Genomic DNA, 19,093 nt, shown 5'->3' with positions numbered 1-19,093 from the left:
CTGGCCTCCATAGGCACCTGCACGCATGTCTTAAAAAAAACAAAAACAAAAACAAAACAAAAAACCTAAATAAATGCTAAGTAAAAGAAGCCAGGCACACAAAGATTTTTTTTTTTTTTCACTTGCATGTAGAATCCAGAATAGACAAACCTACAGAAAAGTACAGCATGGTAGGAAGGGGGGTCATGAGAAGTTGGTGAGGAGCACAAACCCTCAGTTATTCATTATGAGTAACTTGTAAAGATCTAATGTGTAATGGTAGGGCAAGGCAGCATCACTCTACAGTGTGTTTACCTAGATGCCTTGACCTGCAGTAACTTGGGCAGGTGACTGGTGTGTTGGGTGGATTGCAGTGATTATTTTACAGTGTATACACACAGCAAACCATCAAATTGTATGCCTTAACTAACTAAAAATAGCATGATACAGACAAAGCATATAGAAATAGATTGGAAAAATTAAAGACAAAATTTATTTTGAAATATTTAATGTCACATTAGGCAAAAAGGTGTTAGGACATTCCAAAAATATTTGCTTACTTAGACACCTACCATATAGTAAGTAAATTTTCTGAGGATCTCCTTCTGGAACATACACCCCTGCCCTGGCAGTTCTTATGAGCCCCTACTCTCTCATAAAAGCAGAGTGGGTAGCCTCTTGCGCAGACTCTTTGCTATGGCTTCCCTGGTCGTTAAACGCCCTTTCCGCTTCTGCATAGTGCGAGAAGCCCAGATGGAGCCCAGAGCCTAGGAGGCAGGCTGCCCCTCTGGGTTTAGCACCCCAGTTAGTCCTCCACATTACAGAGTGTATGGGGAGGCTCACTGGCAAGCAGACTCAGCTGCCGGCTCAGAAATAATAAATCAGCAAGCACTGTTAAGCCAGGAGGAAAAGAAGTTTCAGGATGTTTGGCAAGAAATCATCCCCCCCAGGTCTTTGCCTCAGAACCTGGAAAGCAGCTGTTTCCAAATACCTCCATCACAGTGTTCAGAATCTAGAACCTTCCGTAAAGCTGGGAATCCCAGAGACGCTCAATAATTTAGGCAGTTGAAAGGTGCTCTGAAATTGTCCCCATGGCTCAAAACAACCAGTACTTAAAATACCTTCAATCTCTTATCTAGTTGATAGTTTTTTTTTGTTTTTTTTGTTTTTTAAAAAAAGAACTCAGCATAGAATCATATAAAATTCTGATATTTACCTACTTTTAAGCTGTGCTACTAATCAGCCGTTAGTAACCAACCATCTGAACTTCAGAGCAAGAATCCAACAAAGGGTTTTTGTTCCATCACACAGCTGTGACCTCACTCGCTGCTCAGGCCTGGGATCAGGGAGAGGGTGTGGGCTCCTCCCAGGGTTAGAGCAAATGTGTTCAGTGGTAGTCCCTAGGTACCCAGCAGCACATGGGGAAATGAATTACAGAGCCACGATTTGAACCTATTGAGACTTTAGAGATGGGGACTTTTTAAATTTTCTTTTTTTGGCTTCAAATTATATATTGGTATATTTCCTTTAGTGTGTTGAAACTTGTTTAAGTGAAACATTTTACCCAGGTCCCTTGATTGAAGATTAATTAAAAACCATTTCATTAATTTAAGTCTAGAAATAGAGGAAAAAAAGAACCCCCAAATCTCATGTGTCTGTATGCGTGCTGATGCCCCCAGAGGCCAGAGGTATGGGATCCCCCGCCCCCACTGGAACTGGAGTTACAGGCAACTGAGAACTACCTGAGGTGGGTTAGGGCCCTCAATTTGGGTTCTCTGGAAGAGCACTGAGTGCTCTGACCTGCTGGGCCAGCTCTCCAGCACACCTGCATTCTTTAATAGTGGGAAAGGTGGGTTAAATAGAGCAATTAAATTGCCAGGCATCTTAGTAATTGGAAGGCTGAGACTGAATGATTTAAGTTTAAGATTCTGTCCCAAAGCAAAAACAGAAAAAACAACAACAACAACAACAACAACAAAACATTGACAATTAGGCAGGAACCATAATATTCATGTTCTGACATTTCTCATAGCATTTAAACCCTCGAAGCCAGTGGTGGCCCATGCCTTTAATTCCAGCACTTGGGAGGCAGAGGCAGACAGATCTCTGTAAGTTCAAAGCCAGCCTGGTCTACATAGGAAGTTGCAGGCTATCAAGGGCTACAAAGACCTCATCTCCAAAAACAAAAACCAACCAAATCAAACAAAGGTCCTTTCCAAAACCAAGCAAACAACAACCAAAACCACTGCAGCACAGGGGTGGAGGGTGGAGGGGGTCTGTAATCTGTTGTAGATAAACACAGACTTTGGCTTCTAAAACTGCTTCTGGCTTTCCTCAGTGACAGTATTTCTAGATGTCCCCTATTCTGGGTCTGGATGCTGCAGTTTGTGTGTAACAGCTTTACCAAGTTTCTCAAACTCGTCTCACATTCTGGTCAGCAACACAAAGGGAAAGAGGAGGGAAGTTTAATTTCTGAGTTAACTCAATAAATATATATTAAGGGTTAAAATGGGGGATAATGTCAGATCCTATTGGGTAGAGTTGGTGAGAGGTAAAACTTTTATTTTTTTAAGTTTTATTATTTAAAAATTTATATATATATATATATATTATTACAATTTATTCACTTTGTATCTCTGCTCCCTGGTCTCTTCCCAGTCCCATCCACTCTCTTTCTTCCCCCATGCCCCTCCCCAAGTCTACTGATAGGGGAGGTCCTCCTCAGACTCCCTGGAACTGGAGCTGTAGATGGCTGTGAGCCTCCAGGTGGGTTCTGGGAATCAAACAAGTAGTTTTTTAGAAAAGCAGCTCTCAACTGCTGAGCTATCTCTCCAGCCCTAAACTGGGATTTTCTTTAGAGGCACCTTGTTATGCTTTCCTAGACTGGCTTCAAATTCCTAAGCTCAGACATTCCTCCTGCCCCAGCCTTATAAGTGTGTAGGGCCACAGGCATAGGCCAAGTGCCTAGATAGAGGTCAAAACTCTCAATTAATTAATTAATTGATTAATTAACTCTAGTTGATTAATTAATTAAAATGTCAAGACATGGTTTCTCTGTGTTGCCCTGGCTGGTCTGGGAACTCACTCTGTAGACCAGGCTGGCCTCAAACTCAAAGATCTGCCTCCCTCTGCCTCCCAAGTACTGGGATTGAAGGCGTGCACCACCACTGCTCAGTGATTGTTATTTATTATTGTTCCAAAAAAAAAAATTATTATATAGAAGCAACTACTTTCAATTCTATTTTTATTTATTTTTTGTTTTTTTCAAAACAGGGTTTCTCTGTGTAGCTTTGACTGTCCTGGACTCACTTTGTAAACCAGGGTGGCCTTGAACTCAGAGATCAGCCTGCCTCTGCCTCTGCCTCCCTGAGTGCTGGGATTACAGGCGTGCACTGCTGTGCCCTGCTCTTCCATTCTATTTTTGGGTGTGCTGAGGATTAACAGGGTATCACAAAGGCAGGCAAGTGTGCTGTCTACCACAGAGTGACACTCCAACCTCTAGACGGACAGGTTTTAATCATATAGTTCAGCATTGTTGACCATTTTTATTTTGTTACATACCAGCTACTGTATGTTCTCATCTTACAAAGTCAAAACTCTGTGTTCATTAAATAACACCTTCCTTCCTCCCAACTCCTCACGACCACCCTACATTCTTCTTCTGTGAATCCGACTGCTCCAGCTACCCCTTTATGTAGATTAATATAGTGGTTATCTTTTTGTGATTGGTATAATATCCCTGAGGTTCAACTGTGTCATGGTGTGGCTTACAATTTCCTTCTTCCAAAAAGCTAGTTAATCATCTATGCAAGTGTCACATTTTGTTCGCCCTCTCACCCACTGAAGGGGGCTTGCCTTGCTCTCCCTTCTGACTGCTGTGAACACGCCTATAACTCCTCACAGATGAACTTTTACTTATTTATATTTAGAGAGGGTCTTGAATTTAGCCCTGGCCATCCTGGAACTCACTCTGTAGAACAGGCTGGTCTCAAACACAGCTTTGCCTGCCTCTACCTCCCAAGTGTTTGGTTAATTCTTGAAAAAACAAACAAACAAACAAACAAACAAACAAACAAAACAAATCAAAGAATGTCACGGGGCTAGAGAGATGACTCAGTGGTTAAGAACATTGGCTGCTCTTCCTGAAGACCTGGTTTAATCCCTGGTACCCACAAGTAGGCTCCAATCATCTGTACCGCCAGCCCCACAGGAGATCTGACGTCCTCTTCTGGCCTCTGGAAGCACTGCATCTCACAGTGCGTAGATGCACGGGTAGGCAAAACGCCTTTACACACTGAACAACTTTTTTAAATGTCAGAAAATGTTCCCTAGCATTAATTTTACAGCAAGTTATAATATTAAGTCATCTGGCCTATGTTCTACAAACTACTAAGTACTGTGATTTTTTTATAGTATTTTTTACTTTGAGATTATGATATAATCACATCATTTCTCCCTCCTTGCTGTCTTTCAAATTCATGGACTCTCTTTTTCGTTAGCTGTTGTTACATGTACATATGCCTATGTGATTTTAATGTTTTCCTTCTGGTAATATTTGAGTATGTATATTCCAGTTAAGTCAGCAAAGGCACCGATCCAGCTGCACGCTTTTCCAGTTATCTCACCAGCGTAACCAAGGCCTCATTTTTCTACGCCTCCAACACTTGTTATCTCTTAAAAAGTTCTAATTAAAATTTTGTTACATTTATTTGTTGTGTGTGTATGTGTGCTCACATGCACCACAGCAGATGTGTGGAGGGCAGAAGACAAACTTGGTTTCTTTGTTTTTAATTTAATTTTCTGTGTTTGGGTGTTTTGCCTGCATGTATGTTTGTACACTGTGTGTGCACCACATGCATACCCTCGGAGGCCAGAAGAGGGCTTCAGAAGAGGGCTTCAGAAGAGGGCTTCAGAAGAGGACTTCAGAGCTCCAGGACTGGAGTGGCAGACAGTGGTGGGCTGCTTCCATGTGGGTGCTGGGAAGTGAACCCAGGGCCTGTGTAAGAGCAGCCAGTGCTCTTAATTGCTGAGCCATTGCTCAAACACTAGAAGTCAACTTTGTGGAGCCAGTTTTCTCCTCCCAGCAATGAATGGGCCTTGGGGATAAGCTCAGGTGGTTGGGCTTGGTGCCAGGTGCCCTCACCCATTAAACCATTGCTGCTCATGTTCTCTCTCTCTCTCTCTCTCTTTAAAGCATCCACACTAACGAGTGTGAAGTAGTATTTCATTGTTGTTTTGTGTTTCCTCAGTGACCAATGATATTCAACATCTTTTCACCTGCTTATTTGTCATTTTAACATAATATCTGAAGCAATGTCTATTCACATACTTTGACCATTCAAAAATGCTGGGTTCCAGTGGTCTTGTCAGATCCTCAGGGGATATGTTTAAAGACCCTCAGTAGATGCCTAAAACCAGGGAGGATACTGAACCTTGCCTATACAACGTCTCTTTCTAGGCATACATGCCTATGGCAAGAATCTAATTTGTAAAAGTTAGCACAATAAGAGGTTAATACCAGCAGCTGATAATGTTCATGCTCTGAGCTGAAGCCTTTCATCTTTGAGGGAAGCAAACCTGAATCACCACCATCACTCTTCTTGTGTTTTGGGGTCATTACTAAGTAAAACAAAGATTATACAAGAAAACCAGCACAGTGCAGTAGCAGTTACCTGGTAACTGAGATGGTTCCTTAGCAACTGATGTGGTGATGTGTAAAAGTACATATTCTGGATAAAGGATTAGTTCTTGTCCTTAGCAGGATGGAGAAGGGCAGTGCTAACTGTACCACATTACTAGGAATGGCATACAATTTAAAATCTATGAGTTATTTGTTTCTGGAATTTTCCACTTACTGTATTTAGACAGCAGATGACTGTGGGTGGGTGCAGCTCTAGAACATGAACCTGTCTATTAGAGAGAATGTCTATATTTGCTTTTGTGTGTGATGTTGGGAATTAAGCCTAGGGCCTCACGAATGCTGGACAAGTGCTCTGCCACTGAGCTGTATTCCAAGTTCTATGTTAACACTTTTCATTATTGAATTATAAGGTCTCTATATATTTTGGATTCTAAACCCATATTAGTGGATGATTTAAAAATATTTCCTCTTATTATAGAAATAATTCTTCTCCTTAATAGTGTCCTTTCAACCTTAAAAGTTAAAACTAGAACTTTGTAAAAGAGAACTATTAGATCATCGCCTAAATTCACCTCTTCTGCTTTATTTATATGGATACAAAAGCCCAACAAAATTGAATTGCTTTCTTTACGACTAGAGTCAGGATTAGCTACTTTATAAGCTACATGCTGATACCAAAGAGGTAATAATATAATTAAAAATATCAATGGAGACATTAGAAAACAATACGAAATATCTGATAAGCAAAATGTGACACAGTGTGATACAGACTATAAAGGCAAAATAAATTTAGAGAAATAGACGGAGGTATAATGTAGTCATCTTAGTGATTGGTGGACAGAAAGTAGAAACTAAACTGACAGTTGAACAACTACAGGATTAAGTGCTATAACCCACCTTTAGTATTAGTGGCACGTTTCATCAACTTTTGCAGACTTGCCATTAGTTTTGCTAAATGACAAGATTAAAAGTCAAAATTATATACATATCTGAAGTTGACTAGGAGTGGGAACTGGAGAAAACATCCAAGCTATATGAGATTTCTATCTTAATTCATATTGCTGCTTGTGGTGCTTTGAATAAGAATGGCCAGCATAAGCTAATCTATTTTGAATGTTTTGTCAGTAGAGAGGGCACTACTGGATAGGTATTAGGATGTGTGGTCTTGTTGGAGGAAGTGTGTCCCTGGGGTCAAATGCTCAAGCCAGGCCCAGCGTCTCTCTGTTGCCTGCTGGTTGGGATGTAGAACTCACAGCTACCGCTCCAGCACTATGTCTGCCTGTGTGCCACCATGTTTCCCACCATGATGATAATGGACTAACCCTCTGACCCTGTAAGCCAGCCCCAATGAACGTTTTCCTTCCTAAGAGTCTCTTCACAACAATGGACATTGACTAAGACACTGTGTTTGCTGTATGCATGCATGTATTAAACTCCCAAGAATAAGATGGGTCAGAACTGAAGTCTATTTTTTTCTCATCAAAATGTGGTTTAGTTTTATTTCTTAAACACAGGAAGATAAACCCTCAGGAGAAAGTGGACTTAATGGTTTAATTTCCTGTATGTAACTGAGTTTGCCATGGCCAGATAAGCCAGTTATGTGCTCTTTTTAATGCCAAGAAAGATCTGTGGCAAGCTATAGAAGCCTTCAAAGTGATGGCGGCTCTTTGTGGCCGTGCAGGCACCATACTTAGGTACGCTGCTCCGCAGAGGCAGCGTGCCAGTGTAGGTAGAGCTACCTCTCTGGGGTCAGGCTTCCAGGCTTGGTGGTGAGTGCCTTTACCCCCTTAGCCATGCTGCGCTCCCTAGACATGATTTCTATATTTTTTTTCAACTTAGAAATATGAAGTGTAAATACCCAGAATTTAAATGTATCCTTTTTTTTTTTTTATTAACTTTTATCTTGTGGGTATGTGCATAAAATCCCTAAGTTTTTCTTAAATCCTTTCAACCAGACTTGTAGAAACAAATAAAAAGATTATTCTTAAAAATCTTCACTTGTTGGGAACACAGTTACAGGGACAAAATCTGAGTTCCTCACTGAAGAAGTATATGCTTGAGTTCTGTGGTTATGGGATGAGGGCAGAGGACAGTTTCTCATATATTCAAACCTGCTCGTTCTTTTCTATATGAGCACAGAACACAGATGCATACAGCTGTGTCTGAATAAGGGAGAATATGCTGATAAAGTTATGGGTTATTACCAGAGGCCAGAACTAATAATTGTTTTTTCCTTTTTATTTAATTTGTCTGAACATACACACTTTCTATACTGAACATATATTACCTTGATTTTTCAGTGCTGGTGCTCAAGTCTAGGCCAATGTGTATGCCTAGACTTTCAGCACTGACTACACTCCCAGGCCCATGTACTACTTTAAAAAATATTGTTTGCAGTATATTTCAAAAGCTAAAATTGTTTTCATTTTTATGTGTGTAGGTGTTGTTCCTGCATGTATGTGAATCGTGTGTGAAGGGCCTTTGTGAGCTAGAAGAGGGTATTGGATCCCATGGGACTGGAGTTACAGGTGGTTGTGAGCCACCATTTGGGTGTTGGGAACTAGAGTTGGGTCCTCTGGAAGAACAACTGGAGCCTTTAACAGCTGAGCTGTCGCTGCAGCCCCCCATGTATTACCTTTACAACCAAGAAAACACATGTGAAAATAAATATATAGCATCAAATTATCAACTTTAAGTTGAACTGTAAGTTTCCACTTACGTTTATGCTTCTTAAGGCCTTCCATTATTGATTGTGCGATAACTTTCCCATTTTCTGTAAGAAATTTAATTCAGATACAGAGGCAGCCACATAAAAAGTTAGTAAGGTTAATAAAAGTTAATGAAACTATTAAGAACAACATAGTACATGATTTTTTCCTCACGTTCCCCCTGTCCCCCATTAAAAGTAAAAGGGGCAGCTCAGTGTCCAAGAGGGTTCCCCAATAATAGGAACAGGGACTGTCTCTGACATGAACTCATGGGCTGACACTTTGATCACCTCTACCTGAGGGGGGAGCAGCCTTGCCAGTCCACAGAGGAAGACAAAGAAGCCAGTCCTGATGAGACCTGATAGACTAGGGTCAGATGGAAGGGAAGGAGGACTCCCCTATCATTGGAAAGGGACATAGGAGAAGAAGAGGAGGGTAGGATTGGGAGGGGATGGGGGAGGAGGCTACAGCTGGGGTAACAAAGTGAATAAACTAATTAATAAAAGTAAAATAAAAAACTAAAAGAAAAGTACAAGGCTGAAACTTCTATGCATTTGCTTTGGAATTTGGATTAGCTTTTCTCTTAGCTGCGTATGATGGAACCAGGGATGGCTTTTGCAGGGAGAAGAGTGTCTTCGCTTATTCATTGTGGTCCCTCTTTTATATAGTTCAAAGAATGATAGAATGAAGAAAGGTCGATAGTCACAGGCTATAAGTGGGAAAACAGTACTGCCAACAGAATCTGGCCTCATTCTAGAAGTATCTTTTCCCAGCAGATGACAACATATATATATATATATTTAATTTTTTATATTCATTTGTGTGTGTGCACACGTGCACGTGAGCACACTAGCATGCATGTGGAGGTCAGAGGACAACTTATAGGAGTTGGTTCTCTTCTCCTGCCATGTGGATTCTGGGGCTCAAACACAGGTTGTCACAGCTTGGGAGCAAGTGCTATCTGCTGAGCCATGTCATTGTATGCATGTATGCATCATGTTATGTATTATATTATATAATACAAACATATTACATATAATATATATAAAAGTAAAGATATGAAGAGAAACATGTTGGCATATGCTCAAATGTTTGAACAGGGAGGGGAGGGCTTGCTCTTTGTTCTGATAGGTCTCTAAAGGAGTTTTTTTATTAGCATATATTAGTTATACTTTACAGTGGGTTTCATTACATCATCTTCATACATGTGTACACCATATTTGATGATATTCAGCTCTTATTGCCTTTTCTTCCTCTCTCACTCCTGCTAGTCCCCCCCCCATAGCTGTTCTATTTTCACGTCTTTATTCATTTTTTGGTGAATGACCTAGAAGTCTTTTTTGAAAGCAATCACAAATGTGCTTTGTACAGTGAGGACACAATCTGTCGCTGGAACGATGCCCCTGCAGCTGTTTAGCCAGACTCCCCCAGAAGACTTCACTCTTGGCCACATGTTCCACTGCATATACTTAGCACATGAGATCACATTAATGTGTGTGCTTCTTCCTCTATTAGACCATAAGTTCTTGGAGGACAAGGGCGTGGTTTGTAGTATGAACTATTTTATGTGCCTGGCCCTTTAAATAACCCTGTGCCTTTCAGTGCCAGTTGGCTCTTGGGCTTCAGGGGACTGGAGAGGATATAAAAAACCAGCAGAGGCTGAGAGCTGAGAGAGAAGAGGAGGAGAGAGCAGGTTCCAGCAGACAGAAAAGTAGGTCAGAGAAGACAGTTGATGCAGGAAGAAAGGAGATTGGGTAGGGCTAGAGAGAAGAAGAAAAGAGGTTGAGCAGAGTGAGGGTAAGAGACAGTTGACAGTGAACTGAGCTAGCAGAGAGTAGAAGACAGTTGTCAGTTAAACCAGGAGAAGCTGAGCTGAGCCAAGGGAAGGCATTTTAGGAGAGAATTAGAAGAACCCAGGAAGAGCCCACAAACAAAACAGCTAAAGAGGAGATACAAAGACTAAAAAGTAACGTTTACTAAAAAGTTAGAGTGATGGCATTCCTTTTTGTGTCCTTAGCATTTCACATTGGAATTTTTTAAAAAGAGACCACAGATGTGTGTGGAAAAGTCCAAGCATAAGGCCTATTTTCTGTCTCTAACAAAAGCCTGTCAGTATCTGCTTTGACACCCCCCCAACCCCCCCCCCCGAGGGAAGAGCAGCCTTGCTAGGCCACAGAGGAGAACTTTGCAGCCAGTCCTGAAGAGACCTGATAAACCAGGGTCAGATGGAAGGGGAGGAGGTCCTCTCCTGTCAGTGGACTTGGAAAAGGGCAGGGAGGAGATGAGGGAGGGAGGCTGGGATTGGGAGGGAAAGAGGGAGCGGGATACAGCTGGGATACAAAGTTAATAAACTGTAACTAATATTAAAACGTTAAAAAATGCCATAAAAATTTAAAAAAATTCTGTCAGAATTCAGAGAGGAAACAGTGGTGTTTTGGTTGAGGGGTGGATGGTGGGATAGGAATGCGACGAGGAGTGTGAGGTTGTCAGGCTCTCATGAGTGCACTGTGGGATGGCGGTGGGGTGGAGGGGAGCATTCTAGACAGAGTGGTGGTAACTAAAGGACAGTGGAACAAAGCAGTTTTAGGGCATCACACTGCAGTGGTTTGCAGCATCACAGCACAGGAACGTGAGGAAAAGGCTGAGGAGTACATGCCGGCTATGCTGCAGGTTTTTAATGTGTTTAATTTCATGGTGCTTACACACAATGATACTAGGCCAGTGCCCCATCACTGGTTTGTACCTCAGTCTAGCAGAGGGATCATCTATTCAGGGACAGAGCCACACAGCAACTACGCAGCAATGTCACTGAAGCATAATGGGTAGGAATGTTAGCCTGCCATGTTCTTAACTTTGTGTGTGTGTATAAACAACAGAAACAACAGTAGAAAAAAAATTTAAACGTGGTTACAGAACACGAGGACCAGTGGGTAACTGATTCATCATTGCACAGCATTATAAATTCCAGTAAACGAGGAATAATGATCAATCAGCTCAAACTACTGCTTCTTCCAAGTCTCTGCCTACTGCTCACTTTTGTTTCCTAACTTCAATAACTCTAATATATGTTTATGTATATATAGGAATATAATTTTATTTCTGCATTAGAATCATGCCCTCACATCAGCTTACTGGTTGTTCTTGGGAGTTTAAAAAGGAAAGTACAGGCATAATCGTAACATCATTTCTCCTCTCACTTTTTAGATTATTTGGTGGGCAAACTGTGGCCCCTGGACTAGGATCATTGGTGCCACATTGATGCTTGCTAGAAATGCAAGGCTTCACCCTGGACCTGATCCCAAGCCCGAGCTTTTAACAAAATGTGCAAGTGTGCTGGCTGGCCTTCTGTCAACTTGACACAAGCTTGAGTCATCTGAAAGGAGGGAACCTCAACCGAGAAAATGCCTCCATAAAATCAGGCATTTTCTTAATTAGTGGTTAATACGGGAGGTCCCAGCCCACTGTGGGTGGGGCCACTCCTGGGCTACTGGTCCTAGGTTCTGTAAGAAAGCAGGCTGAGCAGGTCACGGGAGCAAGCCAGTAAGCAGCACCCGTCCACTGCTTCTACATAAACTCTTGCCTCCAGGTTCCTGCCTTGTTTGGATTCCTGTCCCATCTTTCTTTGATGATAAACAGCGACATGGAAGTGTAGGCCAAATAAACCCTTTCCTCCCCAACTTGCTTTTTGGTCACGGTGCTTCATCTCAGCGATAACAGTCCTAAGACAGAAGGTAATTCACAAGCACACTCAAGTGCTTTACGTGATACAAAAAGGGTCCTCTCTGAGCTCTTTCCATGCTGGTGGCCAAAGTGCACTTTTAGGCTGCCATCACCTCCCCGTGCAGAAACCCTCACCGTTAAATGTCAGGTGTGACATCAGCTCTTTCAGCTCTTTCTCCGTGAGCTCAGTCCCCTCATTGGCTAGAAACTTGCCCAAGCTCTGGATGTCAATTGCTTCTCCTTAGGAAAAAATGAGCAACAGGGTGCAGATTTACTATAGCATCAACACAAAGGATGACAATGCTGCCTGTGCTTATGCAGACCACTCCTCCCTATCTCCAGCCTGGTCCCCCTCTCACAATTAGACCCTCTGTTTTCCTTTTTAAAAAAACTTTAAAAATGATTATTATTACAACTTATTCGCTTTGTATCCCAGCTGATGCCCCCCATCTCCTCCCAGTCCCACCCTCCCTCTCACTTCTCCTCTATGCCTCTATGCCCCTCCCTTAGTCTACCGATAGTAGGGGTGAACCTCCCCTACTCTCTGACCTTAGCCTATCAGGTCTCATCAAGACTGTCTGGACCCTCTTTCTCTGTGGCCTAGTAACAAGTTGCCTCACCAGGGGGAGGTGATCAAAGAGCAGGCAACCGAGTTCATGCCAGAGACAGTCCCTGTTCCCCATACTAAGGAAGCCCCATGGAGACTGAGCTGCCCATGGGCTACATCTGAGCAGGGGGGTGGAGGAAGGTCTAGGTCTTCTCCAGTCATGGTCCTTGGTTGATTCATCAGTCTCTGTAGGTCCCTCCTGGGCCCAGATTTTTTGGCTCTGTTGGTCTCTTTTTGGAGCTCTTGTCCCCTCCAGGTCTTTCTCTCCCCCCCCCTTCTTTCATAAGATTCCCTGCACTCTCCTCAAAGTTTGACTATGAGTCTCAGCATCTGCTTTGAAACCCTGCTGGGTAGAGTCTTTCAGAGGCCCTCTGTGGTAGGCTACTGTCCTGTTCCCTGTCTTCTCCCACTTCCGATGTCTATCCTGTTTGCCCTTCTGAGTGAGGATTAAGCATCTATTTTCCTATAACATGTACTCTGATATCCTCTCTGTTCCACCTCCTGTAAGATCTCATCTCCCCCTCTCATGATCCCCTTTCTTGTTTTGTGAGATAAAAATATACATATATAAACACACACACAAATAGTATTAAATCCAGATTTTACAAATAAGGGAAAATGTATTGTCTTTCTGTGTCTGGCTTAGTTAATTTAGCATAATGATTTGTAGTTTCCATTTTTTCCTGAAAATTTTGTGATTTTCTTTCTTTTTTTTAAGATTTTATTTATTATGTTCTGCCTGCATGTACACCTGCATGCCAGAAGAAGGCATCAGGTCTTATTACAGTTGATTGTTGAGCCACCATGTGTTTGCTAGGAATTGAACTCAGGACCTTTGGAAGAGCAGACAGTGCTCTTAACCTCTGAGCCATCTTTCCAGCTCATGACTTCCTTTTTTTAATTTTTATTTTTCTGAGACAGAGTTTCTCTGTGTAGCCTTGCCTGTCCTGGGACTCACTCCATAGATCAGGCTGGCTTGGAACTCGAGATCAGCCTGCCTCTGCCTCCCGAGTGCTGGGATTAAAGGCATGCAGTACCACTGCCTGGTTATTTTACTTTTCTTTACGGCTGATTAACATTGTATTGTCCGGTGTAATCAGCTCATCTGTTGATGGACATCTAGGCTGGCTCCACGTCCTGGCTATTGTGGATAACGTATGGTTATGCAAGTATTCTGTGGTAACTGATAGAGTTTTCCAGTATTTTCCCAAGAGATAGCTGTGTCATATGATAGTTTTAGTTTCAGTTTTGAAGGAACGTGCGTCTTGACTTCACACTGGCTGCACAAGCTCATATTCCCAGCAGCAGTGAGTAAGTGTTCCTCCCTCCTCATATCTTCCAGCTTTTTTTTTTTTTTTTTTTTTTGATGGCAGCCATTCTGACTGGGGTGAGATGGAGTCTCAAGTCAGCTCTGATTTGCCCTATCCTAGCTAAGGATGTTGAGCACCTTCTCAGCATGCATTGACTATTTGCATTTCCCTTTTGAGAACTGTTTATTCAGTTTATTAGATTATTTATTAATTGGATACACTGTGTTTTTGGTGTTTGGTTTTTTTGTTTTTTGAGATGGGATTTCTCTGTGTGGCCCTAGCTGCCCTGGCTCTGTAGAACAGCTTGCTTGGGCTTGAATTCAGAGACCCTCCTGCCTTTGCCTCCCCAGTGCTGGGATTAAAAATATGTGCCACCACACCTGGCTTATGTATTTCTTTTTAAAGTTCTTTATATATCTTTAAAGATATGGATAATCCCATGTATTTGTGTGTCAGCATTGTTCAGGGGCCCTGTAAATCTTCTGTGTAGTCTTCTAGTTTTATATAAGTGCAGTCAAGTGAATACTCTATATAATCTTTATAGCTAGTGTTTTAGTAATCCATGCTGTGTCATTTAGCTAACATTATTTTTTTTTAGATGAAAGTCTTGCTATGTAGCTCAGGCCAACCTCAAGTTTGTAATTTTACTATTATATAATGGTTTGTGTAGTGATTCTCATACAGGCACTTAGATATTTCTAACCTACTGCAGTTTTCTTACTACTTAGGATGAGAACAAAAATCTTGAAACAGGTTTTTAAATTTTGCTCAGTATAGCTAGTTCTGTAAGATACATTTCTAGAAGGGGATTGTTTGGGGTAAAGGGTATGACTACTTCTATGGGTTTTGATATCTGATTCTGTAGTAGAAATTTCCAGGGAAAGTTTATAATATCAGTATAAATACATGTTATGGTTTACCTGCATTCATTGCTTCCACAAAAATGGAAATATACTATGTAAAAGAATCTAAACTTTTTACATGGTGGCACACGACTATAATCCCAACATTTGGGAAATGGAGAGGGGAGAATTGGGATTTCAAGGTCATCTTTATCTATATAGTGAATTTCAGTAGCCTGGTATTCATGAGACCCTGCCTCAAAAAAGCAAACCGTACCAAAATAAAAAATTCCCTAACCATCCAAACAACCAACCAACATATCTGACAACCAAAACCAACCAACCACCCAACCAACCAACAACCACCCAACTATCAACCAACTAACCAACCATCTAAAAACTAACCAACCAATCATCCAGTGAACCATCCAACCACCAACCAACCCATCACATACATACAAACAAAGAGCAACTCTTATGAGTGGGACAGAATTTGCCCAGTATTAATAGCTCAGTGTTTTTTGGATGCTGTTTTTAAGTGTTTCCTATCATGAAACTCACCCTTGATGTAACTGACGATATTCATCAGCTCACGCAGATCCACTGTTTCGTTACCTGTAAGTTAAGGGAAGATGATTCCATGTTTCCAAGATGCATAAAAGTTATGCTCTATTACCTTCAGAAATTATGAAGAACCTAAGAATTGGGTAAATTTTTTCTAGTTTTTCTTAGAATTGTATGGAGTTTAACAGTGCTATCTTCGAAACAAAGGAAGCTTATACTATGAATGAATAATTACTGTATCTTCTATTTTTCCATTGCTCTAGAAAAAATACACTTATTTTTACTAACCACTATACCTGAAACAACATTTTTTAGTATTACTTTAGAGAGCAAACCATGGCATTAGCAGTAGAATGTGTAGCTTTGTCACTAAATAAACCACCCAAAGTTCATGTCAGTGCTGTTGTTGAAAACATGTTGAAATGTTGCTTATGCTAATCTCTATTTTAAAATGACAAAAATTTGACCTGCTAGAAGAACTTAAGTACTTCAAGAAGTATTAACCATTTGCATTTTGAATGTTTTGATAAACTATTATTTTAGTACCACTTGTTTCTTTGTAATCCTGTGCATTTGAAGACTTACTCAGGGGGTACTGTTACAAGAGATGTCGAAAAGGGTCCACTGCCAGGTAAGGTTTAAACCACTGATCTATATGAAGACAGCAGAGTGGCTAAGAGGAACAGGTGCAAAAGAGAGAGTCAGTGCTCACAGCAGGCTGACAGCAGGGTAATGTCTGAGATACTCACCGTCAGGCGGAAGTTGGGCAATTAGTTCTTCAAGTTCTTCATCTTTGATTCCAACTCCCATGTTTTCCAAGAGAGATTCCACATTTTTGATCTTGACCAATGGGCCTTAGGAAAGAAGGGCATGGGATGAGAATGTAGGCATTGATTCGTAAGGATGAAAGGGTGCCGATCATGGGCACACATCAAAAACCCCACTGGGAAGTCAAACACTGGATCCCAAGGAAACTGTTAATGCATGTACATCCCGAGACTTAGATGTATCCATCAGTGGCAGAAAAAACTGAGGGAAATAAGCACTCACTTCTTAACAGGTTTTTGTCTTTGTTGGAAGAATTACGTTTATGGAAGACAAGGATACCTTTGTCTTTTTTGAGTGTGGGTGCTAGGAATCAAACATAGACCCTGCTCTGCCTGACATTTTACAGACCTTAAGAATATTTTAAGATTAAAATACAGTAACATAAATTCCTTCATCCCCTCTCCTTACAAACCTTCCCATGTACCCCTTAAATTCATGCCACTTATTCTTTAATTTTATATATATATATATATATGAATATATATATGAATAAACATGCAAATGTAACATACAGAGTTCATTTAGTACTGCATGTATAAGTGTGAGTGTGCTTGGGTGTATGTGCAGATACATGTGTGTGTTTTGAGGGCTGACCCCTATTGGATAGCTTGTTAGGGGACTCATTTCCTGGGAAGACTAAGTCTCCTCCTCTCAGTAGTCATTACTTGTAGCTTTTCGTCTCAGGTGAGGACTCCATCAGGTCTCCCTCATCCACACTGACAGGCCAATGGATTTACTTTATTTTATGTGTGTGAGTATTTTGTGTGCATGTATGTGTGTACGCCATGTGCATGCCTTGTGCTCACAGAGGCCAGAAGAGGATGGCTGTGAACCACCCTGTGGGTGCTGGGAACTGGACCTGTGTCCTCTGCAAGAGCAACAAGTGCTCTTAGCCACTGTGCCATCTCTCCAGCCCCTGCCCTCCTTGGTCTCTACTTCTCACATAGTTATTTTTCTTGAGAACTGATTACTTCTCAGGCTGAAGAGTTTTCTGGTAGTTTTTCTTTTTCTTTCAGCCCTTGGTGTTGAGTCCAGGACTGGCACATGCTAGGTGAGTACGCTAACACTGAGCTGCAGCCCCAGCACGTTCCTTAAAAAAGTTTTTTTTTTTTTTTTTTGAGACAGTATGGCTTAGTTGTACAGGATGAATTCAGACTTGAGATTCTTCTGCTGCAGCCCCTGGTAGCATTTTAAAATATAATCTAATTAAAAAAGAACACACTGGGTGTGGTGGCCCATACTTGTAGTTCATTACTTACCTGGCTGAGATAAGAGGATTGCTGCAAACTGGAGGCCAGCCTGGGCTACAAAATGAATTTGAGGCCAGCCTGGGCTACAGAATAAGCTCCTATCTCAAAAAACAAAAAGAACAAACAAATAACAACAACAACACACGCACCAAATTAAAAGGGCGGTGTCTACATTAATAGGATACCTAATCTATATCTCTCAAAGTTCATGCAAAGCAAAGAGGCGAGTTATCAGTCATACGGATGCATCAACAAACAGGAGAGAGCAAAGCTGAACATTTTAAGAGCTAACACTAAACATAAACTCTCCCCCCCCCCCCCCCCCCGTCCCATGAGACCAGGGCCCTGCTATATACCACACACAGGACTGGAATTTACACTCCTCCTGTCCCAGCTTCCCAAGGACTTTGGGCACGTGTTACTACACCCAGCCGAGGATCTTTTACTTGCTTTTCCACGTGCATCTTACTCACCTTTGAGATTCTTCACATAGTTTAGCAATCTGTTCTTATATATCTTGCCACTAGCTGCAAGGTAAGAAACCATCCACAATGTAAGTTAATTACTGGGAAGCTGCATAAACCGCGTAAGCACATAACGTCTGTGATTTTAGGAAAAACCCTCAACCAACTTTCTACTTTGTTTGGATGTTTAGTTTTACCATAATGAAAGAATGAAGCCAAATATGAAGAGGTGAATTATAAGTATATACCTTGGTTGAATTAAAAAGTCTTAATTTCTCTTTTTCCCCTTTTATTTTCCTCTTCTTTTTTTAAAAATGTTTTACCTTCACATATGTCTGTGCTCCACATGCATGCAATACATGTATGGCATGCACACATGTATACTATACATGCAATCTGTGCAGGGTCCAGAAGAGGATGTGAAATCCACTGGACTTGGAATTACAGATAGGTTTGTATGGGTGCTGAGAACCAAACCTCTGCAAGAGCAACACGCGCTCATAATAGCCATGCCATTGCTCCACCCCTTTTGTTTCTCATCCTTTAGAGCTGGCTATGCCCAAGGGCAGCAGGAACATTTAACTTTGACAGTAGTGGTTAGTGAAAGATGTTGTCAGCCTTTAAGGGGAGTGACAAGAACAGGCAACAGGATTTCTCTTACCGTGAGAATTATGTTTTTATGGGTTTCCCTGGATACAAACACAATTCTAGAAGTATCCACCTCTCTGCCCCTCAATCCAAGCCTGAAGGTGTGTCTTTAGTACGCACCGTAAGCTGACAGGGCCTTCTGCAGTTCCTTGTACGCACTGTCGGGGAGTATCAGTCCCATTTTCCTCAGCACAGCTTTCAGATTATCAGTTCCAACCTTGTCACCTTAGGGAGATGCAGATTTTTACCAGGCAGGGATTTTAGCACCGAATGGATGATTTCAGTTCCTTACGTGTGCATGGCCATGCAGGCACTCTGTGCACATGCGCCTGTGGCGGTCGGGGCCAGCCTTTGGTCCTCAAGAACTGTCTTTTTATTTATTTATTTTTATTTTGAGGCAAGGCCTCTCCACTGGGAAGTGGGGCTTGCTGAGTAGGCAATGCTGTCAGTCAACTCCAGGGCTTTGCCTGGCTCTCCATCCTTAGCACCTGGGGCACATGTTTATGCCACCATGCCCACTTTTCTCTTGTGG

General features: G+C 41.7%; 1 non-coding gene across 1 annotated transcript; it reads right to left on the bottom strand.

Annotated features, from left to right (window-relative positions):
- Window positions 1-14,386: 14,386 nt before the first annotated feature.
- On the bottom strand, window positions 14,387-14,491 carry LOC129665821 (U6 spliceosomal RNA). Its single transcript, XR_008718431.1, has one exon. It is a non-coding gene; the product is annotated as a U6 spliceosomal RNA (small nuclear RNA).
- Between the last annotated feature and the right edge of the window lie 4,602 nt (window positions 14,492-19,093).

Source organism: Psammomys obesus, unplaced genomic scaffold (assembly GCF_907164565.1).
Source record: "Psammomys obesus unplaced genomic scaffold, mPsaObe1.curated_primary_1811, whole genome shotgun sequence".
NCBI classification, from domain to species: Eukaryota; Metazoa; Chordata; class Mammalia; order Rodentia; family Muridae; genus Psammomys; species Psammomys obesus.
The sequence above is the reverse complement of the archived record's forward strand: the minus strand, read 5'-3'. Positions and strand labels throughout refer to the sequence as shown.